The sequence below is a fragment of the Mesocricetus auratus genome, unplaced genomic scaffold (assembly GCF_017639785.1).
Source record: "Mesocricetus auratus isolate SY011 unplaced genomic scaffold, BCM_Maur_2.0 Super-Scaffold_100026, whole genome shotgun sequence".
In the NCBI taxonomy this organism is placed as follows: domain Eukaryota; kingdom Metazoa; phylum Chordata; class Mammalia; order Rodentia; family Cricetidae; genus Mesocricetus; species Mesocricetus auratus.
In genome coordinates, this window is record NW_024429207.1 from 27,796,952 (window position 1) to 27,824,530 (window position 27,579).

A 27,579-nucleotide genomic window follows, 5' to 3' on the forward strand; every position below is an offset into this window, starting at 1 on the left:
AGGATGGGATGAAGGGAGAGTAATCAATCGTAAAAGAGGACCTTGATCAAAACTTACTACATGCGTGTATAAAATTCTCAAAAGAAAAAGAGTAAGACATGATGATGTACACTTGTGATCCCAGCACTAGGGAGTCAGAGACAGGTGGGTGGTCCCTGCCCTGCCCATCTAACCCACATCACAAGTGGGTTAGATGGTAAGGCCAATGGAAGACCCCTTAAGGCCTCTACAGTCTACAACCACCTCTTTGTAGAACAACGAAATTAAAAATCTGTTGTGCTGTACCAATTTTTCAAGCAGGTCTACCTTTACCAGGAGGATGGAAACCTCAGCACGCCATCCCCCACCCCACCCCCACTACTCCCTGGAACTATAAGCAACCTCCACCCAGCCCTGGCTGCCCGCCCCCACCCCAACTCAGTCACTGAGCTAGTGTCTTCCAGCTTAATTCGTTTTCTAGATAGATGGAGCAAAGAGCTAGCAAATATTATTTATGACTTTGTGATAAATAAGCCTTTTACAGGAGGGATTCCAGGAGCTCTGGTGAATTTCAAGGATGACTTTCAGCAAGTTTCAAAGGTCGGGTCAGCCTGGATAGTAAGCCCATAGTATTTGCCATGCAGTTCATCTGTTTTGAATTATTGGTCTTACCCACTTTCAGCTGGCTCTCAATGGGCTAGCTGTACTTGAGCTAGCTGCACGGCTGTATTTTTATTTCCATAGTGGGAAAGGGCTTTAATAATTATTTGTGCTGGACTGACAGTGGGAAGAGCCTAAAGATCATAACCAAACTCAAGCCCCTGCAGATGTGCAAGGCAAGATGTTGGGTTCCACCCTCCCAGCCCCCACCCCCACCCACCCCACACACAGGGAGCACCTCCTCCTACAGACCAGAGAGGGCACGATTCAGAACCTGGCCACACAGGGGCAGGTCAAAAAGGGCAAAGCATTCCCAGAAAGCCAGGAAGCCCTGTGCTTGGCTCCGCCTTTCTCTGCCTGTGCATGCATGGCTGCCCCTGTGCAGATACTACCATCGTGGATTCTTGGAGCAGGGATCCCATTTCACCCATTTCCACATGGTCATTCTCTAACGCTGCCTGCGACACCCTCAGTGAATGAATATGCACTGAATTGAATGATTTTGAGTTGACTCAGCCTGAATCAAAAACCAAGCTTCGTGTTCCTCAGCTCTAGGAGCAGCATTCTCCAGCTGTGCCTTTTCTCCTTCTGTTTTCTTGCTTTTGTTGTTGATGACCTGTGTTTTTTTGGGGGGGGGTCTGGATTAGATATGGGTGTGCCCAAAGAAACTTTTAACTTAAGGGAAATGTTAGCCCACACATGTTCACTTCTGCTTTGTCGTCTCCCTCTTTGAGCAATCAGCCAAGGGTTGTTTATCTTGAGAATAGGACACATTCTGCTTGGTCCTTCTCTGTCCCTCTCACTTTTCCAGAAATGCTATATCAGTTACTTGATTAAGTTCCATTCTATTTAAAGTGCTGTTGGACAGTCTACTTGGCCTTCCCGTCCAATATGACCTTTGACGTTGGGTTTGCTAAAGGAAAGTCCTTCAGAAGGGACAGCGGTATACAGGCTGTTCTCATCTCCTTCCTCAGGTGGGGGACCCGGAAACTGCAGCCTCTTAGCTGACTCATACATGAATCCCAGTAGGAGGCCACTTTCAAAGAAGGGGTAAAAAAAAAAGAGAGAGAAAGAAAGACACAACTGAAATCAACAGTCCCAGAAGAGGCCATTAATTTGTCATTAAATGGCAAATACAATTGTATGTCATAGTGACTACAAACAAGCTGTCTGCTGTCAACCAAACACACACACACACACACACACACACCAAGATAGTTAGGTCTTAGACAGGAGCTAGGCTAACACCTAGCCTTCAAAGTTCCTGAAAATTATCTCCACTTTCTTGGTCAGGCAAGACATGAGTGCTAACTTAGACTCGAATGCAGTCATACCTCCTTCTGGATGGGTAGGAGGTATACAATAATGGTGGCGCGCATTCAACAACAGCCAGGTGTGTAGACTCTGCCTTCCTGTTACATCTTGCTTTCTCACTTCAAGACTCTAAAACCATTACATTCATTTCTAACCAAAAGCTGCCTCTGCTCCCCTTTTTTTCCTGTGGTGATTTGAATAAGAATGGTCCCCACAGGCTCACATATTTGAATGCTTAGTTACCAGGGAATGGAACTGTTTGAAGGAATTAGGAGGACTAGGAGGCATGGCCTGGCTGGAGGAAGTATGTCAATGGGAGTGGGCTTTGAGGTTTCAAAAGCCCAGTCAGGTCCAGGCTGTCTTCTCTTCTTGCTGTCTGTGAATCAGGATGTAGAACTCTCAGCTACTTTTCCAGCAAAGTCATGATGGGATGATGATGATGATGATGATGATGATGATGGACTAACTCTCTGAACTGTAAGCCAGCCCCCAATTAAATGCTCTTTTATTAAATTGCCTTGGTCATGGCATTTCTTCACAGCAATAGAACAGCGACTAAGACATTTCTACTCATAATCACTCTAACACCAGGGAGATTTGACAGTTTTCTTGATAAAGCCAAACAACTGAGCAGTCAGAGAACAGCTCCTTTCAACAACGGGAAAGCTTCTTGGTTTTGGAGTTTTATAAACAATGGATGAAACCCACAGAACTCAACTGTGTCACACATTCTTCAGACATTTTCAAAATTCCAGGTCCCTCTAGTCTTTGCCTTTTCATAAGAACACAGGCTTGGAAACTGGAATGGCAAGATGCCTCCTTAAGATCTTGTCTGGGATTATTGTTAAAAAATAGAAGTCCACCAAGGAGTGCTGGGCATTGGTGGCACATGCCTTTAATCCCAGCACTCGGGAGGCAGAGGCAGGTGGATCTCTGTGAGTTGGAGGCCAGCCTGGTCTACAGAGTGAGTTCCAGGACAGCCTCCAAAACAATACAGAGAAACCCTGTCTTGAAAAAAAAAAAAAAGAAGTCCAACTAAGAGAGGAAAACGTAAAAGGAAGTAGGGGTGGGGGAGACTCAACAAAGAAATAGCTCTTGAAAGGAACCTGAATCATGCAAAGACTTAAAGCTCAATAGAGAGGAGTGGGGCTTGTGCTGGAAACTTCTAAAACCTCCTGGGTCACTCCCAGGTCCCCCCAACTGCCCCCAAGCCCCTCCCCCCACCTACTGAAGGTGCAGGCTTGGTGGTGGGGACCAAGAAGAGAACCTTCTTTTCCCCTCAGTGTGAGCATCTGCCTTAGGCCCCCTCCTGACCCAACAGGGGCATCTCTAATTATTTCCCTCCTCAGAACGATCTCTGACCTTCTCTTCCCAGGACCTCAGAGGAGGACAGGAAGACAGGAGAGAGCTCAGCAGTATCCCTTTCCTTGCTGGAGGCACAGGGAAAGATCTGCATCCAGTTGCCAGCCTGTGTGCATGATGCTACACCCTCAGTACCTGGTACTCAGGAGGCTACCAAAGCATCAACCTAGGCAACACAAGACCTCCATCAGAAACAATAAGTAAAACAGCTCCAGAGGGGTGGTGTTGAATGCCTATAATTCCAGCACTTGGGAATCAAAGGCCAGCCAGGGTTACAGGACAGGACACTGCCTCAACTAAACAACAACAAAACAAAAATCCATAAACACAAACATCAATCTCTACATAAAACAGCAGCATAGATGTGTGGAGGTTGCTTCCAGGTGTAGAGGCTGTGTTGTTCTTTGTATCTGTATTTCACATTTTTTATTTTTAATTATCATCCAGGAAGTTTAGGGAATGGGCCTACATCAGGTGTCTCGTGCTATTTCACTCTTCACAACCTGGCAGTCTTATGTCCTCAATTGGAAAGGGAGATGGCTCTATTGTCCTGTAATCTTTAGGTCTCTTCAAGCCCCAAGACTTGTCTGTGATAAACCATGGTCAGGAAAAGCTGACAGAAACACCCCATATGGGCAAGCCACCCAGAGGGGCAGCTGGGTATGGGACTGGAGTGTAGCTAGGGCCACAACCCCAGGTTGAGGCCCTAGGCTGGGTCCACAGCATGTCAACAGAAAAAGACCATTGGCGCCCAGCCCTTCAGCTACTGGCAGTGCCGTGGTGGTCCTTAGTCACCTTCCTTGTTGAGCTCCTCTTCAGGCCACCACCGGACCAACTCGAAAAATGTCTACCCTTCCCTGAGGCAAGCCTCAAATGGATAAGTGGGGGTAAGTCCAGCTTGAGTCCCTTAGACCCAATCATTAGATCAGAAAGGAGGAGGGACAGAAACGGAGGGAGAGGAGGGGAAGGAAAGAGAAAGAAAAGCCAAACAACAAAAAGAAAGACAGCCGGGCCCTGCACTCCTTTGGGATGGAGAAGTCCATTCAGAATTTTCAGAAAGTAGGGTCAGGCATGTCTTATGACCTGAGACCCCAGAGTCCTCTGTTCCCCGCAATTATCTAATACAGCACTCTCCCTGCCAGATACAATGAAACAATTTGTCACTTCAATTATCTGTCAGTCAACACCAAGGCTTTTCAGCAGGCCAGCGCATGTGCTCAGAGAGTCTGTCAGTGAGACTGTCTCGCCAGACCCATAACCATGGAAAATGGAACCTTTGTTGATGCTGCTCTCAGAAAAGGAAGCCCATTCAGGCTCCCTCGGCTGCCCCCTCTTCTCTAAATGCCTAAGGGACTGCCTCCTTCCTCCTCAGCCATGAGTAACTGGCCACAGGCTTTGTATGAGGAAGCAGAAATACATTATTCTTAACAGGCTGCTTCCATCACTTTCTATAATTCTGTGTTTAGAATAGAGATTACACAGTGTGTTACCTACCACCCCTCGGGGTGGAAGGGGAGGGAGATGTGGGCACTTAGCATGGCCCAGGGCTCTTTGTATAAGCTCTATTCAGGTCAGTCCCAAGGCGCCTCCTCAGCTGCCACTGCCCAGGGCCATCCTACCTGAGGGCTGAGGGAGGCTGCTTCTGGAGGAGAAATAGGGGTGAGAGAGAGAGAGAGAGAGAGAGAGAGAGAGAGAGAGAGAGAGAGAGAGAGAGAGAGAGAGAGAGAGAGAGAGAAGTAATTATACAGGACAAACCTTGGTTTCTACTTGAAGCGGGACTAAAGGCCTCTGACTAGAACCAAGCACCCCCTCTCCTGTGTAAGAACACAAATTTCCTCCATATGGGGGAACAGGAACATACTTGTGTGGGAGAACAAGACTGACTCCATTTGTGGGTAACAGGGACTCCTAACATGGGCGATGACAGAGAATTCCTCCATGAGGAGATAGGGACTCTCTCTATTGGGGAAAGGAGGGAGACTTCCTTCATGTGAGGCCAGCACCTCCTACATTTGGGTGACAGGGACTACCACCATGTGAGGGAACAGGGATTCCCTTTCTCCTTGTGTGGGTATGTGGACTCCCTCAGTGTGTGGGGATGGAGACTCCCTCCATGGGGTGGGGAGGTGGCAGGATACCTCGTTGGAGGACAAGAGCCTCCTCCTCCTGTCAGGGAACAGGACCTTCTCCATGGGAGGATGAAGGCCTCATCCATTTGTGAGGTCTGAACTTCCTCCATTTGCAGAGACAAGACCTCCTCTAGGAGGGTAAGGAGGATAGAGGCCTCCTTTGTGGAGGGAGATGGGGACCTCCTCTCTGTGGGAGGACAGGGCAGGCTCCATGTGCATGGGTTAGACTCCTCATCCCTGTGACAAATCCCAAAAAAAGTCAACTTACAGAAGGAGATGTTTACATTGGCTCAACTTCAGAGGTTTTGGTTCCTGGTCTCTGACTCCATGTTTCTGGGCCTGTTGCCACTTCATGGTAGAAGGGTGTCATAGTTGGATCTTGTCATTGTCAACTTGACACAAAATTGGACATAACTGGGAAGAGGGAATCCCAACTAAGGAATTGGTTTCACCAAACTGGCCTGAATTTTTATTTTATATATTATATTATGTGTGTGACTGTTTTGCCTGCATGCATATCTGTGTATCATGTTCACATCTGGTCCTCATAGAGACCAGAAAAGGGCAATTAGTCCCCTAGAACTAGAGTTACAGAAGTTTGTGAGCCACTGTATGGGTGCTGGGAATTGAACCCCTGTCCTGTGGAAGAGCAGCCAGGGCTTGTAACCACTGAGTCCCCTCTCCAGGCCCTGTGGGGCATTTTCCTGATTGCTGATTAGTGTAGGGGTGCCAAGGACACTGTGGGCAGTGCTATCTTTAGGCAAGTGAGCCTGGGTTTTATAAGAAAGATAGCTCATTGATCAAGGAGACATAAGTCAGTAAACCGCATTCCTCCATGGTCTCTGAGCTCCTGCTTTGGTTTCTCTCAATAACCAACTGCAAACTGTAAGCCAAACAAATCACTTTCTCCCCAAGTTGCTTTTGGTTATGGTGTTTATCACAGCAACAGAAAGAAAACTAGAAGCCGGGCAGTGATGGCGCACACCTTTAATCCCAGCACTCAGAAGGCAGAGACACGCGGATCTCTCCGAGTTTGAGACCAGCCTCCAAAGCCACAGAGAAACCTTGTCTCAAAAAACCAAGAGAGAGAGAGAGAGAGAGAGAGAGAGAGAGAGAGAGAGAGAGAGAGAGAGAGAGAGAGAGAGAGAGAGAGAGAGAGAGAGAGAGGAAGGAAGGAAACTAGAACAGAGTATGGTAGAAGAGGATCCTCCCACGTGGCTAAAGCCTGGGACAAACTATACTCCTAAAGGCATGCTCCTAATGATGAGAACAAAAGTGAAAACCAGGATTGAGGTCAAGGATAGAGTCAAGGATAAGATCAAGGATAGGGATATCCTTGGCCAGAAACCAGAAGTGCCCTTGGCTCTGTCTTGGCTAGAAACTAGAAATGTTAGAAGCATTTGGGATACCTAATGATTTTAGGGTACCAACTCTTATGGAGGAAATACTGTAGTAGCCTTAGAGATCATTGGAGATGAGGTCCCTTCCCTGACAACAAAGGAAGGTCAGCTTTGCCACCCCTAACCCTTCTGGTCAAAATAGAGAAACATTTCTCACCCCAGGAGGAGACATGACATATTACTTTTTCCTCCCTTAAGAATCGATCTAGCTAGACCTGTCAATCACTTGTCCAGGAGCCCACCCAGCAGGAAATCAGATTTACCTGAAGAAATGTTAGGACAATGAGAGAAATAACTATACCCTTAATGAGAAAATGCATTCCAGTTTCCCAGAAACCTCTTCTCGGAGAAGCCATTTGAGGAACTGCCATTATGTAGCACCGCAGAACCTCAAGTATAACCCCCTTGCCTTTCCTTTTGAACACTAGCCAAAGGCTGGGCATGCTTTCCCCGACAGCCTGGACTTTCTCACTTGTGCCCTGAAGATGTATCCTCCTCCGCTCCCTTCCAGCACGGGGTTCCATGTCCACCACGTGGCTACTTATCAACGCCCATCGTACAAGGCATGGTTACGGTAGTTTCTGCTCCTTTCCATTCCCCTTATCTGGGCAGCTGCCAACATTTACGGCCTGCCTGCCTTGTTGTTTTTCTCTCAAACTGTGATAAAATTGTCCTCAAGCTTGCTTCTGCAGCTAAATTCTTTTATTAGCTAGACTAAAATCTCCCAAAGAGGGAACTCTCATTCCCCTAATAGCATAAGTAGCCTAGCTTTCCTAGTAGACCCTACTCTGAAAATGACCATCTCCTCCCAAGAATGGGACCAAACCATGAACTCATGAACGGAGTAGTGCCCTGATTCGGACAGAGGCTTCAGAGTCTCCCCACGCTGGGGCCCAAATCCTTAGCACACAACATAGCCATAGTGCAACACAGGACAAAGACCTCCTCCAGAAGGGGGACAGGAACCTATCTCCTCCATAGGAACATGGTCCCTACGGACTAAATGAAAAGAAGAAAGTGAGCTGAGCAACAACATTCACTTCTCTTGACTGTAGATCAAGGCTGTCTCCAGCTCCTGCCTCCATGCTTTGGGCAGATACCTTGTCACAACAGTGAATAATAATACAAAGGGGAACAACTAAGGGCTGGGGAGGTGGCTCAGTGGTCCAGAGCACTGGCTGCCCTTCTGGAGGTTCAATTTCCAGCACCTGCCATGGCAACTCACAGCTGTTTGTGACCCCAGTCTCAGGGGATCAACACCCTCACACAGACATATGTGCAGGCAAAGTACTAATGCATATAGAATAAAAACAAAGCATTAAAGAACAAAGCAACAAAAAACAACAAACAAACAACAAAACCGAAGGGAATCCTTTATATCAGTGACCTCCCATGAGAGGTTCCCTCCCAAAGTCAGGTGCTATGTGAAGGTTGGTGCCTCCAATCCAGGCTTGAGATTGAATACTACAAGTCAGAGGGCCAGTACTAAAGCCAGAAGTCTTCACTCAGGGAGGGTCCCATATGTATTAAATGTGGGAGTTGATAATAAGCATACATAGGCCTTTCCTGGTAGCGTTATGCTTTTGGGTTATTTTCATTCTTAAAACAGTGTCCTATAACAAATTTACAATTTTGGGTTTTTACATACATCGTTTTATGTGTTGGACCATTTATCTGGAGATATTCACTCCCATGTGTGAATTGATCCTTTCCCTCGAACATCACGCTCTATACTTCCACAACAAGCTGGAAAGCTGTAATACTTCCTGGGTTGCTATTTTTCAAAGAGGGGTCTTCCTTTCCCCCCTTGTGGCCCAGGATTCGGCAACAGAGACACACATAGGTCATTTCTAGACACTGGAACTGCATCCCCAAGACTCTAGAGAAAAAAAGTCTATGAAGACTTAGAAGGAACTGCCACATCACTCTTATTTGTTCTTTTTTTTTTTAATCTTTTATTTTTATTTTGTGTGTGTTGGGGTTTTGCCTGCATATATATGTCTGCGTGAGGGTGTGGGATCCTGGAGTTACAGACAGTTGTGAGCTGCCATGTGGGCGCTGGGAATTGAACCCAGGTCCTCTGGAAGAGCAGTCAGTGTTCTTAACCGCTGAGTCATCTCTCCAGCCCTGTCACTCTTACTTGTTACTGGAGTTTATTCTGTTTCACCTATTTTTGTTGTTATCTATGGGGGGGGGCAGTAGTTTGGTTCCAAGGATCAGACTTGGAGCACCTTATGCTACACCAGCATCTTGCCACTGAGCCTAAGTCCCAACTTGCAAGTGCAGTAGGTCAGACCAAACTTTCCCTTTAGTCTATCTAGTAGAATCACTCTTTCCTCGTCTCCTTGCTTCTTCCTCAATCTGTTCTTTGTCCCTTCTAGTCACTTTCTGTTCCCTTTCCAACAGTTTCCTTGCCAGTGTTCCTTATATTTTTTTGGCTTTCCTTTCTCTAGAATCCAAAAGAACTTCAGGACCATCCCTGTAACATTGGGTATACAAAAGAGATGTGTGTCTCCTTTTTCTCTACTTTATGAGGAAGAACTCTAAAGCCAACTGAGGGCTCTTAAACTCAATTGTGGCCAATTCAATCGATCAATATGCAGACATCCACCAGACTCAACTCTGGCTTGTATCCCCAAAAGGCCTCCCCAACTTCTTGCCCTCCAGAACAGGGTATACTTTCTCCACCTGGTGGGGGGAGAGTAGGATTCTCCAACAAGGAAGCCAATCACCCGGCATGGATACAGCCCAGGAAGGAGCTGGCTTTCTTCCCTAAAATGAGTTGAGCCGCTTCCCTGAGGGTTATGTAGTTATGGGGAGGCCTCACTTTAAACAAATGTTCTAGACGTTAACTTGACTCCACGAAATGACTACCCATTCTGAGCAGCTACACACCTACCTCCAAATGTAGAAACAATTAGTTAAATTGGGGATGTTTTCAGGGAGGAAAAATGTGAGCAATGCATAAAGGTCCCGTGTGTCCCTTCCTACATGTCTCTAGGTGGTTCGTTTTCAGCGAGTCACCCCTTCCCTCTTCATGCTTTTCAGATTTTATCCTGTCTGACTCAGAGTATCTCCCAAAATTCAGGCCTATTCTGAGTATAGGAAAATAAAATGATATGCTATTAGAATAGGAGAACCAGCAACATTAGGGTGCTAGGAGCAAATAGTACCCCAATACTGAAAGCAATTCCAAGAGCTAAGCTTTTGAGGGGAAGCAACACAAGTCAGGATGGGCTCTGTTAGAGATCAGTGCCTGTGAGGCACCTCGTGTGATGCTGTGGAGTCGGGATAAACGGCAGCCTGGAAGCTGAAGGAGGCAGAGAGTCTGATCACACCATGGGGACAGCAGCCACTGTGTTCTCTCACACTGGAACCAGTATGAGGGCTCTCACTCCCCACATCTCTCCACAGCCTCTGTACTTTCCTACCCCCACATTCTCTCCATTTTATTGGCATCGGTGTTTAGCCTTTCACCTCTAGTAACCTCCACTGTTTGCTCCTTGGGAAGGACAGGGGCAGTGCCCATTGCTCTCTCTTCTGGTCACTCCCCAAAGGAAGGGGCAGAGTGACCCTAGGCTGTTAGTGCTGGGTAGGCACGGTCACCCGGCTGTCTAATCCCTCTAGCCCAGCACAGTTTGAAAACATTTCCCCAGAAACCCTTGCAGCTACACTGAGTTCTCTTCTCAGGAACATATTTAGATAGTCCCGGATTCCTTTCCATGATCAAATGTCCTGTTAAGTCCAGAGAAGTGCCGAGTAACTGCCGCAGTTAGTTCAGGAACCACAACCTGTCTGTCAAGAAGATCTTCTAGCCAGAAGGAAACGCAAAGGGAGGAGCAGAGGAAATGGGGTCCAGTCTTGGACAAGAGAGCTGCTGTCTTGGAAGTCCCTGGGATCTAGGGGTGTTACTTTGCCATCCAGCCTGAATGACTTTATGCTGCTTTTCACTCTACTCCGCTGAGCTTTCTCTATCTTTAATCATAAAATGTCCAAAACTTGGAATGTGCGCCATTTCTCTTGGATAACTTGACAGGATAAATATTTTGTATGCAGCTTCTCAGAATCCCAGAGGTGATGAACTGAAGGCAACACAGACCAAACTCACCCCTTCTGAGAAGCCACAAGCAGAGCTGTTCAGACTGTGGTGCAAGGCTTCCACAGCAGCCATGTGCAGTTTTAAAACACAGACAGTTTGAGCCATCATAAGCTATCTGTACATCTACATTCGTAAACATGGCTAACTGGGTAATTATCCAACGGTAGCTGTTTACCTACAAACAGTTTATCCAGAAATACTGGACGGTTTGCTGAAGCCAGTTCCAGTGACTATCCTGAGAACCATAAACAAACCCATAGGGTAATGAGACAAATCTGCTTAAGAATTTGCTTAAATTCTTAAACAAATGCACAGTTTAGACACACAGGGCACCAGATCCAGCTAGAACAAACTATTTAAACTATTCTTAATCCAAGCTAGCAAGTGTTGCTGAGGAAATGCTATCCAAGGGTACTTCCAAGCCACCACACCCTTGTCCATGAAGGTGCAGCTGGGATTTGGAAGCAAAGGGCATCTATTTGATAACTGGGGCCAATGTCCCTTTACTGAAGGGAGTTAAGTTTCTATGAAAACGAAAGGAAAAAAAAAAGAAAATGAAAGGGAAACAATGATTAATGATTTGAACGGAGCCGGGGACAAGACCCTAGGTTAAATTCCCAGCTCTGCAAAAAGGAAAAAGTTGGAGCAAACTATAAACTCAGTTTCTAAGTCAAGAAATCAGATAGTTGAAAGGGCTTCTCAATGGAGGGCTTAAAGCAGATAGCAACAATCTGGCTTTTCCTACTCCGTAGCCTGAATTCACAAGCTCTTTCAAACATACATTTTTGGGGATGACTTCGCTAAAGTCTATGTGATGTTTTCAAGTTTCAATTCATAAAACTTCAGCGGGTGGGGGTGGAGGGTGGGGGTGTCAATTTTAATTTCTCTCCAAAATCACCCTTGCTTCGACCAAAAATTATCATAGGAAACCATATTTGGTCACAAAACAAAATTCAATCCCATTAAATCTGGCCATACACATTCTTTCTGTGTCTGCTGAAATTTTCCTTGCGAGGTCTCAGACATCGTCTCCCAGAGCTACAAAGACAAACCAAAGGCTCACTTGATCTGGTGGGTATTTGTCTTGGCAACACTGAAGTTCAGGAGGAATTGTTTCACCTGCAGAACCTGTGAGTCTGGATGAGTTCTCTTCTTCTTCTTAAGGTTCTCCAAATAACACAAGTTTCCTGAGCCTGCAAGGAAATGGCATATCTCAATTATGTGTAAGGCTGAGTGCCCTCCAGCCTGATTTTCTGGGGCTGGTGGGGAGTGTGTGGGTTTCAGAAAGCCAGTCTTACATCTTTAAAGCTGACTGGTTGAATCTGACTAAATGGCAACCCATAAAAGCCTCGATGATAAAATCAGTGTTCTTAATCACGCATGATTCTTATTTAACCTATCTGAATAATTACATTGCCATAAGATCAAGGACATTCATGACTAGTTTTCAAATTCTAGAGGGGTGAAGTAGGGAAAAAAGAACATAATTTAACTTTGGGTCAAAGGAGTATACTCAACCAAACTATTGTAAGCTATTGTTTAAAAGTACACAGTTTCCTTCAATCTGGTAAACCAGACACTCAAAAAGCAGCGATGTTTCCAAATGAATCATGAAAACCCTGTTGCTGTAAGCTCATTCAGGCTCAGTTGATTAATTCTCATGTTACATTATCACGGGACAGAGTTTTAAGGAACTGACTGGTGTGACTAAAGTTCTAGAGTTCTTCCCTGGCCCAATGGCATGCTTTAAAATTTCCAGAGCCTGTGCTTGCCAGCGATCTTTCTCTTGAGTCTCCTCAAAGACGGGGCTTGGGGACTAGAGCTGTATGAAAAGAGAAAGACTTCTACGAAGGCGTCAAAACAAAGCAACAAACAGGGTGACAAGGCAAACCGCAGCACTTAGGGTCACTGGCTTGGCAACGATGGGAATCCAGAAGGAAGCTTTCTTACTCCCCTGTTATATGACAAACTTCAGAGTCACTAAAACTATCACCCACAGCACTCAGCTTTGGAATATCGCCACAATTCTGGAACATCCTCCCAGTTACACACCAATTACTACAGCTTGCAGAGGCTCTGTCATCGTTAGCATGAGCTGGAACTTCATCGTGATTAATTTGTCATGACATAGAAGCCCAGAAGTTTGAAAGGGAGCTTTCCTAAGGGTCAGGGAAACATCCTTTGAGGATTTCCAGAGGCCCAATGAGGAAAGGTAATTAAAAGTTAAAAAGATTTAATTTAGAATTTTACTTGGGAAAGTTTGTCAAAAATGCCAAAGGTTTGATGGAGACATCCCATTTAGGACTGAATGTTCCAAGGTGTCTCACGCTTTGTACATTGGCTGTGGGTCTATGTATCTGTTCACATCTGCTGCAGGAGGAAGTTTCTCTGATGATTTCTAGCCAAGGCACGAATGTATGAATTTAGCAAAATGTCATTAGGAGTCATTTTTATTGCTACATTCCATAGCAGAACAATAATACTTGGTTTTCACTAGGTCGCTGGCCTATTTAGTCTCAGGCTCTTTGGCCACCCAAGCAGAGTCAGGGATGGATTCCATCTCTTAGAGAAGGTCTTAGATCCAATCAGAGCGGTTGGTCACTCCCACAAGCTATGTGCCACTATTGCTCCAGTGTATCTTGCAGGCAGGTCACTATTATAGACTGTAAAGTTTGTAGTTGGGTTGGTTTACTTTTCTTCTTTGATAGCATACAGAGTGCCTTCAAGTAACATGAACACTAGTCTGTAGGAGTGAAGGGCTTAGGTAGACACCAGCTCCATGTTGTTAACAATTAGATATTGTTTCTGGTTAGTGATAGAGGTATGAGTTCATGTCTTCTTTCAGCTCTAGCACCCCATCTGGTGCAGACCTGTCCAGGCCCTGTGCATGCTGCCTCAGCCTTGTGAGCTCATGTGCACTGATCACGTTTCATTGATTTAGAGGGTCTTGTTTTCTTGGTGTCCTCCAACTCCTCTGCTCTTCCACTCTCTCTGCCTCCTCTTCTGAGGAGAAGGATTTGATGAGACAGTTCATTTAGTAGGATCCCTTTCTTAAATTTTATACTATCTCCAAGAGTCCCACAGGCTAAAGACCAAGCTTTTAACACATGGACCTTTTGGGAATACTTCCCTAAACAGTTGAACATAATTAGTACTGCTCATGCTCATACTAAAGACAAATCAGAGTGCCAGACACCATCACCTGGGAAAAGGAGGGAGGAAAAAGAGTCCCATTGGATATTGAGAACAAGGGGTTCAGATACTGAGAACAGGGGCTTCTGTCTTACTCATTTGCTAAGATTGAACTGTACAAGACCAGGAGGCCCCTGTAATTGGGGCCAAAAGAAGCTTCTAGAGGCTAAGGCCTATCCAAGTAAAGAGGCTTTATCAGCATTACTCGACCTATGTGAACTTTGTAACCTGTTTTATAGCTAATTATGAGCTTATTATTATTGTTCTAACTCAACAGACATTAATATGTGATCATATAAAGCAATGTCAGCTGCTACCAAGTAAAGACCAGGACAAGGGCAGCAGGGACATGGAGAACCGAGGGACAAGTGTAGTGAAGGCATGGAGGACAGAGGGACTAAGGTGGCAGGGACATGGAGAAGAGAGGGACAAGGGTGGCAGGGATAAAGTCAAGAGTCACAAGCCTTGCATTCTCATTGCTGTCGGCTTCCAGTTTGGTAGCTGTTTTGCTGTTGCTATGCTGTTTTAAGACAACATCCCACTGTTTAATCCAGCTGGCCAGGAACTTGCAATCTTCCTGCCTCAATCTCCTGACATACTGGAATTCAGGTATGTGCCACCACACCTGGCTAAGCTATTTTTTAGTCATTAAATGTTTTAGGTTATTAAGTAAGTTATTAATGTTAACAAGTCACTAATTTATTCATTAAAACCACAGCTTATTTCTCAATAGAAATAACAGTAGTGGTGCTGATCCAAGTCTGAGTGACCCTGGCTCAGGAACATGGGTTCAAACAACATGTGTTCAATAGAGAAATGGATATGTGAACTTTATATTCACCGAACAAAAGAAAATCATAAATCAAGGCATTTTCCCAACACATTGGTGGGAACATCAGCTAGATGATTTACATACGGCAGGCAGGGGAATCTCTGCTAAAGGTATCAGTTATTATCCAATTATACTCTTAGCTTTGGGTTGGTGGGAGATAGTGGTCTGCTTACTTAATATATTTCCAAGGATTGACCTGGCCATTGAAAGTGTTAGGTTAGTCAGAGTTAGCCCATGAATGTCCATTAAAAGAACTAACAATAACCCAAGATAATTTGGCTCTGAATCTGCAACATTCCAAATCTCCAAAATTATAAAATTCTAATCAGTATCTTATCTCTATAGAACCCTTAAAATATGAATGGCTTTTCTTTCCTGGAATCATTAGCTCACAAGTAATAATTCAAAACACAAAAATTAAAATAACAACATGAAATGACTATACAATAATGAGTTATTGAGGTTTGGTTGGTTGGGTGGGTGGATTTGTTATTCTGTATTGGGATTTGTTTTGTTTCTTTTTTCTTTTTTTCATAAGTACAGGCCTGCTGAGGCAGATTCATCTATGGGACAGTGCTTCCTAGATTTTCAATACAGATCCCAAGTTCAGATCAGCAGGAATCAGAAACATGAAAGATAAAGGTTGAGTTCACTGCAAAGAAGTCATAATAAATGTGGATACAGTCATAAATATTTGGGGCAAATGTGTTGGGGGAAGTCCTGTGCATTTGTCAATAAAGTACTGTTGAGCCTATAGGAAACCTAGATAGGAGGGACTAGGAGTCCAGGAGAACTCTGGGAAGGAGAAAGACAAGAGAGTCGACATGTGACGCCATAGGGGTAAGAAGCCGGGAACTATTCTCCGGTAAGAAACATACTTAGATTAACAATTATGGGGTAATTACTTAAGGCAGAGCTAGCCAGTAAGAAACAAGCAAGGCCAACAGCTTCATAATGAATATAGCCTCCTGTGTGTTTATTTGGGACTCATGCGGATCTAGAACCAGGCTGGCGCGGCAGAGCCCAGGTGACTGGCGGGGGATAACCAAAGCGGCTAGCAAAGGAAAAAGCTTCTCTTAACACAAATGGATGTATTATAGACATTACTGAAACAGGTACTTAGAAGTCACTGTTGCTAAGAAGGACTGACTATCTCCTGGCCCAGCATAAGTAAACTCAGGATGAATTCCTGGCATCTCTTCCATCATTTTGTGCTGTGCTTTGGACGAATGGACAGAGATGTTTTCATCCCGCCTCACCCCTCCCCTAACTCACCCATCCCATATCCTCCCCCACCCCCACCTACCATGTTACCCCCACCCTCATCCTTGACCCACCCATCCCACCCTCACCCCCATCAAACCCAACCTCGCCTCCATCCCTACCCTGACCCACCCCTCCCACCTCACCCCCACCCCCATCCTTGACCCACCTATCCCACCTCACCCCACCCCTACCCCTGACCCACCCATCCCATATCCTCCCCCACCCCCACCTACCATGTTACCCCCACCCTCATCCTTGACCCACCCATCCCACCCTCACCCCCACCAAACCCAACCTCACCTCCATCCCTACCCTGACCTACCCCTCCCACCTCACCCCCACCCCTACCCCTGACCCACCCCTCCCACCTCACCCCCACTCCCACCCTTGACCCTCCAACTCTCCCTCACACCCCAAGAGCAGGATAATTAGCCTGGTTGAGGAATCCTTAGTGATTGACAGATGACAAACTTAACAACTGGACATTCCCATTCAGGACCACACTTTATCTTCCATTTAAACCTAACGCTCCTGTCAGGACCCTGAAGATGGACAGGATCAGTGGGTCACTGCCTCCCATTTCCAGTGTGGCCTCTCTACCTTTCTCTTTAGTAGCCTGATGGGGAGGACGCAGCCTGGGCTATGCCTTGAAGATGCCACACACACAGAACCGACTTAGACTCATTCTTACCCATCCCTTGCTTTAGCAGACTCAGGCTTGCCAGAACGTGGAGGAAACATTTGAAGTAGACTGAGTTTAGTTGTTGGGCTGCTTTTTGTCTTTGTGTTTGTCTGAGGTTTTTGTTGTTCTGCAGGGGCTCAAATCCAGGGCCTTGTGCTTGCTGGGCAAGTTCTCTCCCACAGAGCTTTTGAAGTATTCTTTAATTAATTATTCTGGACGTGAAGATTTTTTTCCTTGATGGTCAAATCTGAAATGCTGGTTTAAAAATATTGCCGGTGTAATTTCTCTTTTTGGTTCAAATATGTCTTTTATTAATTTTTAACTTATTAACAACAAACGGGGCAACCTTCGGCAAATCTTTTCTGAAATTTCATTTTTTTTAAATTAAGATACGATGAAGTCATTGTCCCCTTTTCATTCATGCATATGTATATACATATATATTATTCCTAAATATGTAAATATACTTGCTCCTAACCTCAGAAAACTTTTAAAGAAGTAAGCACATATCGTGGCCGACACACGCGGCAATCCAGTCTCCCGCTCCCGCAATCTTAGATGGAGAGGAAAGGAAGACCCGTCGTGGTGGCCGCTAGGGACTTCATCAAAAGGAAAACCCGAGCATTTCCCATCAACAACCTCAGTCGTGGCGGGGAGGCCTGCTTGCAGTGAAAGCAAAACTGGATTCCGAGGAGACCAACAGGTATTTCAGAGCACCCCTGGCAATGAGGGCTGAGAGCCTGATTGGGGCGGTTCTGAAGAACAATGCGGCCTTTGCGGAGCCCTAGTTGGGGCCCTGGGCTGTGAAAGACCCCTGATAGACATGCAAATAGGAAGGGGCCTGAATAGCCTGCCACCCCGGCCTGGGAGATAGCACAGCACATGCCCCAGCCAAAAATAACGGTTGCTGTAAGGATCTTTAGGTCAGGCTGAAATGTGCCATTGAACACTTCTCTTTAAAGTGCCTTTGCATTCTGAAAGGCAAGCTCGCACTCCCTAGTTTGCCTTAGTTAATTGGGCCGAGGCCTCATCAGTTAATCAGAGAAGGCCTGGAAACTATTATTGGTTACTACCCTTTTTTTCTTAAGTCTCTACCTATAAAAATGGGTTTTTAACATTGATTTAGGAAAATAAAATTACTGTAGCTCAAATGTCTGAATTCACAACCTGGGGGAGGGGGAAACATAGGAAGGATTTTATATGACTCATCTAATTCACCTAGGTAAAGTTGAACTGTCAAGATTAGTGGCTGATTATAAGAAACTCAGCATTAGGAGGGCTCCCTAACTTGCCTGCACTCTCTCAGGGGCTGTCTTGGGGAACACACAGGATGGCCAATGTCCCATGTTCCTTCAGTAGGCTGAGCCCTGAGAAACTGCAACTAAAGCCCCCTAAAGGCCCTGGCTGCAGTCTAGTGAAGTTGTTACTTAGACAGCAAGGTAGCAGTAAGTCACACACCTCCTTTCCTCTCTAGGTATGTGTGCCGTGACTGTCCATTCAGAGCTTTAGCACAGGAAAAACTATAATAGTGGACTCTTATCCCTAGCTAAAGGTCTATTTGTTTCATTGCTTGAGTGCTTTGTTGGATACACTATAGTTGTTTGAGAATGGGATCAGTTGCTGTCTCAAATAAAGATGAAAAAGGAACTGTCAATACAAAGAAAGGGAAACAGAAGTCAGTCATATGAGGTAGGTTAGTATATAGAGATAGCTCCAGCAACTCGGGGCGACTCCTCTTATCCAGTAAGGCAACACCCAGCTCCTCCTGTTAGTAATTATTGGTCAGGTACTTCTCTGCTGAAGGAGTCCTAAGCCAGGCCAGCTTAAGCCAGTATTTAGCCCTAATGCAGTGACATCAAGTTTACTGGTGAAACAACCTACCAGAGGAAAATTCTAGTGTGTGTGTGTGTGTGTGTGTGTGTGTGTGTGTGTGTGCATGCGCGCACGCGCACTATGATTGAAATGATCTGATACCTACATAGTCACAGATTCCCAAAGTTATACAACAACCCAAAGGTCAGTCACAATAAGGGTCGCCCAGTTCCCACCTCTAGAAATCACCCCTCCACTCCCCACCCCTCCACCCCTCCATCCCCACACCCAGGACCCTTGCCTAAACTCAAACCAAAGAAAATGTACTGCATAATGGGGAACTATCCTGTCCAGTCCTCTGCTTGTAACACAATTCTTCATCTTTGACTCCCCCACCGCTTTTTGTTTTTGTTTTTTGTTTTTTGTTTTTTGAGACGAGATTTCTCTGTGTAGCCTTGGCTGTCCTGTAACTCATTCTGCAGACCAGGCTGGTTTCAAATGCACCTGCCTCTGCCTCCTAAGTACTGGGATTAAATGCATGCACCGCCATCACCACCCAGCCATCTTTGACTTCTAAATAGAGTCTTTCCCTATCAACTGTCCGGACTGTCTCAATTCTTTGATAAAGTCACCAAGAACCTGGAATCCCACTGATAGCAAACAGGTGTTTGTGAAGTAATCTTCTTACAGGATCAATATTTTTTCTAATAAATTTATACATAAAAAAGAATAATCCTTTCTAAAATGATAAATTAGAAATCTAAATTTTTAATGAATATTTTCACTAAAATGCATTTATTTCGCATCTAAATCATGGTTTATAGTTTTGATTACTTTTGGCAACCCTGACAAAGTCTTAGTTGCTTTTCTATTGCTGTGATAAGACACCATGTAGGATACTGCCTGTGGTGGTTTGAATAAGAATGAACCCCACCGACTCATATATTTGAATGCCTAGTCATTAGGTAGTGGCACTACTTGAGAGGGACGGGGATGTGGCCTTGTTAGAGTAGGTAGATGTAGCCTTGTTGGAGTAGGTGTGGCCTTGTTAGAGGAAGTGTGTCACTGGGGGTGGGCTTTGGGGTTTCACAAGCCCAAGCCAGGCCCAGTAGTTCTCTCTCTTCCTGATACCTGTAGATTCGGATGTAGACCTCTCAATTACTTGTCCAGTACCATGTCTGCTATGTGCTACCATGCTTCCCACCATGATAATGGACTAAACCTCTGAAACTGTAAGCAAGACCCAGTTAAATGCTTTCTTTTATAAGAGTTTCTGCACTCATGGTGCCTCTTCACAGCAATAGAACAGTGACTAAGACACTGCCTATGTTTTCTTCTAGGAATTTCAGTGTTTCAGGTTTCAGGCTTAGGTCTTTGATCTATGTGTCTAATTTCATTCTTCTGCTTATGGACAGCCAGTTTTCTTTTCCAAATATTAAGTGGCTATAGTTATATGTACTTGTGTCTAGAACTTTGATTTTGTTCCATTAGTTGACATGTCTGCTTTTGTGTCCATATCCCTGTTTTTGTTTTTAGCTATACTTTTCTATATAATAATATATACTTTTCTATATAATAATATATCTTGAGATATGGAATGATAACCTCTCTTGCATTGCTACTTTTGTTTCACAGAATTGCTTTGGCTACTCAGGGTCTTTTGGGGTTCCAAATGAATTTTGGTAATTTTCTCCCCTATTTCTGTAAAGAGTGAGGTGGGAGTATTGATTAGGAGTGCAATGAATCTGTAAATAGCTCCTGGTGTAATGGTCATTTTCACAATGTCAATTCTATCTGTCTATACAAAGTCCTTGCACATTGTATATCTTTCCATTCTTCCTGAATCTATTTCAGAGATTGGAAGTTTTCGTTGTAGATATCTTTCATAGCCTTAGTTAGGTTTATCCCTAGATATTTTACTTTCTTTGATGCTATTTGTTAATGGAAGTGTGTCTCTTAACTTTCCCATTATGCTTGTTGTTGGTGTACAGAAAAGCAATGATTTTTTTCTAAGATGATTATGTGTCCTGGCACTTTAATAAAATTGTTGATAGTGCCTAGAAGTTTTCTGGATGGATTTTTGGTATCTCTTATGTATAATATCATGTCATTTGCAAATATGGATAGTTTGATTTTTTTCTTTTCTTATTTGTATCCCTTTAATTTCTGTCTCTCATCTTATTGCTAGTGCTTAAAAAATATATTGAAAGGAGCAAGGATAGTGGATAGATAAAGTTAAACTTGGGGAAGCCTATGAGTTTATTTTGCTTCAGGAGCACGGATTACATCAAAGCAGCTATACCACCAGAAATATCTCACCTCATTGTGGATAGTGACTTCTTGATAACTTCATAGATGAAGTCTCTACATCCATTAACCATCTATCTTTTATGTACTCTAGCATCTCCTAGTGAGAAGTTAGAGAACAATCACATATAAATGATGAAGAAATATAGGATCCTCAGGCAAGGACCCAATGACCCTTTGTAACCATCTCTGATGTGGGATGTCATTCTGTGTATATGTTGTCTCATTGGACGTTGTTGAATAAAGCACTGTTGGCCAATAGGGAAGCAAGATAGGTGGGACTAGGAGTTGAGGAGGACTCTGGGATAAGGAAGCACAGTGAGTCACGAGGTAGGACGCGGGAGAAGTAACATGCCTGGACACTTCCTGCAGTAAGAGAAAGCCACATGGAAATACTCAAATTAGCAATTATGGGTTAAATACTTAAGTCAGAGCTAGCCAGTAAGAAACCAAGCAAATGGCCAACAGCTTCATAATTAATATAGTGTTGCATGTGTTATTTGGGACTGACGCGGCTCTGCGACCAAGCTGGTAGGAAGACATCCTTCTACAAGAGAGCATCAGCTATCAACAGGCCTGATCTCATGGGTCTCTTGCAAATAGTCACAGCTGTTCTGATGAAGATGACAAATATTATGCCTGAAGGATGTCATTCTACAACACTCATTTGAAAGCATTTCCTTTTCCTTTAAAAACACTAAAAGCACAGAGAGGAATAATCACCCAAAATGTATTATAAAAGAGGAATTATAATTATGATATAATAAAATACATTAGAATCATCTCTAAAACTTAGGGTGTCTTTGCCTGCATTTAAATGCTTAAGTTGGAGTTTTAATAACAGTTTTCCCTTTGTTACAGATTTTTACAGTTGTATTTTGTCAAGACTCGATGAAGATAAGGATCTTCAAAACCTGTCTTTCATAGAATCATCCGCAATCCACAGAGAATATCCCAAATATTTACATTTATGTATATGCATACACGAATTTTAAATAAACATGCCAAAAAAACCCAGTAATTTTATGAAGTGGACACAAATTTTACTAGTTATAGTTTAGGAATTTCAGGGATAGGTTGAGCTTTGTCCCACATAGAAACAACTACACAATCTTTTATTTTATTGCATGTATTCTGTTTAGTACACAGAAACACATTTATGGAGGTTCGTCATTTAGGAAAGCACAAAACCTAGTTATGTTTAGTTAGATTGTCTTTTCAATACTTCCAATATTTGAAAGTTGGGTTATCATAATTATTATTAACCATAAGGCCAGCTGGTCAATGAAATAGGTATAAAAAAAACACTGTCTCCTTCCTTGAGTTAGATATTGGAGAGGTATAAGAGGAACAGTCAAATGTTAACAAATTAACAGCCCAAACATTCTAAGAAGAAAAAATAAACAGAATGTTCTAGAACCAAAAGGAATATCCAAACAAATAGAATTTAATGACCAGTTCAAATTAAACTCATGGATCACTGACCAAACTTTTGGGGAGGGTCTGATCCCAAAAAAAGGCTCATAGACATCTGACCAAGGATGCAACACTGGATGCTTTGGACTAAAGGGATCCATAATGGTACCTGGCACCAATCTTAGTGATTCCTCCAGTCAAGTTAGACTGTCCCTGAGGCTCCATATTTAGGTATCAAAAACATCCATAATGATCAGAGTTGGAGTACCCTTTCTTTTTGAGCTTCAAAGGGTCTTGGTACAGACCATGAATGGCCATACACAAGGGATTTCAGTCTGTTTTCCTTGTCATTCACAGAAAAAGTTTAAAAAGCTTAACTGGATAACGGTGTTAGAGTTGAGATGCCAATCTCATTCTCCCAGCTCATTGTGTGTTGCCCATCTACTGCTGGGCATGGGGCTTGCCCTTAAGAGTGGCTTGTTTCCCCAGTGAGACTCCCTTGGGGGAAACCAAGTTTTCATTTGCAAGTGATTGTCAACTGGATACAGCTTCTGGGTGAGGAATGGGAGCATCCCACTTTTCCTTTCAGCTCCAGGACACCCCCGCCCCCCCACTCCCGCAGTGGTGCAGACCTGTGCAGACTCTGGATAAGCTGCCACAGTCTTTGTCAGTTCATACTGCTCTGGTCCTGTTGTGTCAAGAAGGTCGTGAATCTTTTTTCCCCCTCTTCTGAAGAGTCCCCTGAGCAAAAGGAGAGGAATTCAACGGAGATATTCCTTTGGGGGACCAGTATTCCAAGGTCTCTCACTCTCTGCACATTGTCTAGCTATGGGTCTATGTATCTGTTCACATCTGCTGCAGGAGGAAGCTTCTCTGATGATTGCTGACCAAGGCATGAATGTGTGAGTCATTAGGAGTTATTTTATTACTACAGTAGTTTTGGGTTTTCACTACTAGGTCCCTAGCCTATTTAGTCTCAGGTCCTAGGCCACCCAAGCAGTGTCAGGGATGGATTTCATCTCTTAGAGTGACCCTTAGGTCCAATCAGAGAGTGGTTTGTAGTAGGTATTTGCCCCACCCATGACCTTGGGTTATATAGCCCATTAGAAGTGGAGCTTCTTGTTTGCTGATGTAACTCCTTTAAAAGTAATAAAGGAGCTGTCTTGAGGTCTCTTGTGTGGTGGTGGGAAATCTGATCACAGCTTCCAGCAGGTGTCCTCCAATAAATATTTGATAGCCTTTTATTCAGGATCTCATGGACTTCCTTAATACCACCTACAGCAGTTGGTTACTCCCACTATTACACTAGTGTAACTTGCAGGCAGGTCACTTTTATAGACTGAGAGTTTTATAGTTGGGTTGGTGTTTACCTCTCTCCTTTTATAACATGCAGTGTGCCTTCAAGTACCATGAACACCAGTCTGTAGGAGTGAAGGCTTTAGGTAGGCACCAGCTCAACTTCTCAGTGTTCAATGGTTGTGTCGGTGTTGTTCTCAGCAATAGGTCCTTACCATCCATTTGTGGATAACCACCAATAGCTTTGGCAATAGCCTGAGTTGTTTGGGGGGTTCCTATGAGACTCCTTTGGCCTACAACTTGAATAGATGTAACCCATCCCTGGAACTGGAAGCTTCGTTTGGTGACAGGAGATGTCTAGTTAGGGCTGTTTCCTCCATTATTTGGTGCTTTCATTTAAATCACTTCCATACATGTATGTATTTTAGGAAGTTTCTACTATATTGGGTTTCCATATGATACCTCAAATGGTCCTTAGATTTATCTGTCTCTTCCTGTGTTCCCTCCCTTACCTCCCACATCTCTTCCCATCCTTGTTTGATCCTCCTAGTCCAGTTATAATTATCTTGCTTCCCCTTTTGAGGAAGACCCATCTCTAACCCCTGACCTGGTCTCTCACTCTCTGCCTAGCCTCTGCGGTCATATGGGTTGTAACTTGCTTATCAATGACTTAACAGCTAATACCCACGGATCAATGAACATACAACAATTTGCTTTCTGGGTCTGAGTTACCTCACTCATGAGTTTTTGCTAGGTCCATCCTATTACCTGGGAATTTAATGTTTTATTTTTAAATCATAATAATGAATCTTTTTATTGTATGTTAACATCAACAATAATGCCACAAAAGATAATTATATGTTCAAATAAAAATTTAGAAAGTTATGAAAGTATCCTCTGTTTTATTCATTTACAAATCTACTTAACATATGGCTTAGTACAGGATCTTTGTGGACAGTCATAAATGCTTCAGTAGTCAGTCTGTTCTAATATATGGTTTGAGTTGGTAGAGAAATAAAAAAGACCTCATCTATAGGTGAGAAAGGAAAGAGTAATTTAATAACTTTTTGTGGGGAGCCGCCCCCACATTTTCCGTTACAAGATGGCGCTGACACCCGTTGTCAGTTGGAGTAAACAACCTTGGTGCGCATGTGCCTGCTACTTTTCTATCCCTTACTCTCTGCCTCTCCCGTGGCGTCATATGGGCTGACGAGCAGGAGCCAGTCAGGAGATGACACGTCCGAGGCGGGGACTGCTGAGCTATATAAGGGTTGGGCTTTTCGCTCCCCGGGTCTCCGCTCTGTAAGCTTATGCTCTCCCTCTCAAGACGCATTAAAGCTGTTCTGCAGAAGGATCCTAAGTGTGCCGCGTCGTTCTTGCTGGCGAGACGGTAGCGCGGGACAACTTTTATGTGATTTTTGAGCATTATTCTTTATATTACACCCAAACTAGACAAGCCATATTATCTTAAATGGAAGTTGTAATGTGGAATCTGAAACACCATGTCAATCAATTCCAGACCACCATCATGGCAGGGAGCAAACATGGTGCTGGAGTTGACTCAGAGGCAACAAGAAGTCGACTGACTCACTGGGCAGTATCCTGAGCACATGAAATCTCAAAGCCCACCCCCACAGTGACACACTTCCTCCAATAAGGCCACACCTCCTAATAGTGCCATTCCCTTTGGGGGCCATTTTCTTTCAAACCACCACAATGGTTATATTAAAAAATGGAAAAAAAAAGTACTGGGAATATGATTTAGTGGGTAAAGTGTTTGCTTTCAAGCTTGAGGATCTAAGTTCAGATGTCCCAGCATACACATAAAACCTGGATGCAGAAGTGCTCATCTGTAAGCCCTGTGCTAAGGAGGTAGAGTCAGGCATAGCCTGCTCAGTTTGAGGGCCATTCAGTCTAGCCAATACAATGAAATCATTGAGAGAAACCAGTCTCAGAAAAAAATAAGATGAAGAGCAACAGAAAAAGACACCCAGTGCTGACATCTGGCCTCTGCACATAAACCCCCACATGTGTGTGCACACATATTGACATACTACGCATACATATAACAGAGAAAGAGACCAAGGGAATAACTTCCCCATCCAACTCAAGGTCTTAGAAAACAGGAAATAGTCAACCCCAAAAGCAGTAGATGGAAAGAAATCCTAGGACCCAGGCAGAAACTAATGACATGAAGACTAAGAACAGTACAAAGAATAAGTGAAACCAAGAGTTGGCCCTTAGAAAAGACAAGATTGATAAGTTTTTAACCAAACTAATCACAAAAAGGGAGAGAATATCTGAAATAAATAAAATAAGAGATGAAAAAGTGGATATCATAGCATATACTAATGAAATCCAGATCATTAAGGCATAGTTTAAAAACATATATTCTACAAAGCTGAAAAACGTAGAAAAAAAGAGACAAATATGACCCTACAAAATTATATCAAGAACATAAACAACTTAAGCAGATCTAGAAAAAGCTCCAAGACAGAAGGAGTCTCCCAACAAAGAAAAGCCCAGAAGTGGGTAGATTCGTTGTTAAATTCTATTAGTCCTTTGAAGAAAAGCTAACAACAATGCTTCTCTCAACATAGTCCAAAAATGTAAAGAGAGAAGGAGGCATACGAGATTTGTTACATGATACCAGTATTACCCCAACACCAAAACCAGGCAAGAAAACAATAGACACAACAAAAAAGAAAACAATAGACACAACGATTCTCAATAAAATAACTGCTAATCAAATTTAACAACACATTAAAAAGAGTATTCATCATAATCAAGCTAGTCTTATTCCAGCAATGGTTCCACACATGCAAATCAATAAATATAATGCAACAAATTGAGAGAATCAGGTACAGAGATCACATGATCATCTCAGTGCAAGCACCTTTGTGATAAAATCTCTGAGGAAACTAGAAATCGAAGGAACATAATAAAGGCTATGTACAAAAGAAAAGACCCAATAAAATAAAATTATGTACAACAAACCCACTGCCTAGCTTAAACTAAATGAGAAAAAATCTCAAGCTGTTTCTCTAAAATCAGGAATAAGGTAACGGTGTCCACTTTTACTCAACAAACTACCTCATAGCCAGAGCAATCAAGAAAGAAAAAAGGCATTTAGAGGGGTAAAGCTAGATCCCTACTCCTAACATGCATAAAAATCCATTCACATGGGTCAGATATAGTCATGTGATCCGAGACTCTGATAGTGGTGGAGAAAGATAGAGAAAGCACCTCAAGATGTAGTTATAGGCAATGATTGCCTGAAAAGGAGTCCAAATGCTTAGGAAATGATAGCAAGAATTGTGTGTTACAGTCATAAATGCCAGAAAAAAAAAAGCCTCAGCAGATTCAAGGATGATTCAGGATTGATTCCCAGGAAGTCAATTCCTGTGTGAAGAAAAGGTATGGGCACAGGACAAAGGGGGCCACAGAGTGTCCTCCTGAGCCCGGAGCATCAGCCAAGCAGAAAGCTCCAGGACTGGGACACAGCGGGGAAAATCATGACAAACAGCTACACCGGACGGATGGTTTAAGCACAAACAAATAACTGCAACTGCTGAATGTCCCTTCTGAAACCCCGATACTTGGGAAACAGCTTAGAAACAAGGATGCTTGGGTTCACCGATGACTCCTTCCAAACGTGAACGAGAAGATGGTTCCTAGGATATTCACCGAGCACAGTAGAAAACGGCGTCCCAGTTAATTTTATAAAGCTTGTATAACTCTCAAATGAAAACTGAAGATAAGTACAAAACTCAGAAAAAGGAAAACTAAAAATTAATACCACTTGTTATTTTAATCTATGAGTCTAGCTAAAA

General features: G+C 43.7%; 1 long non-coding RNA gene across 1 annotated transcript; it reads left to right on the forward strand.

The window, feature by feature from the left end:
* Nucleotides 1–14,440: 14,440 nt before the first annotated feature.
* LOC121134164 lies at nucleotides 14,441–22,055 on the forward strand. Its single transcript, XR_005871198.1, has 3 exons — nucleotides 14,441–14,744; nucleotides 17,399–17,618; nucleotides 21,896–22,055. It is a non-coding gene; the product is annotated as an uncharacterized LOC121134164 (long non-coding RNA).
* The last annotated feature ends 5,524 nt before the right edge of the window (nucleotides 22,056–27,579 follow it).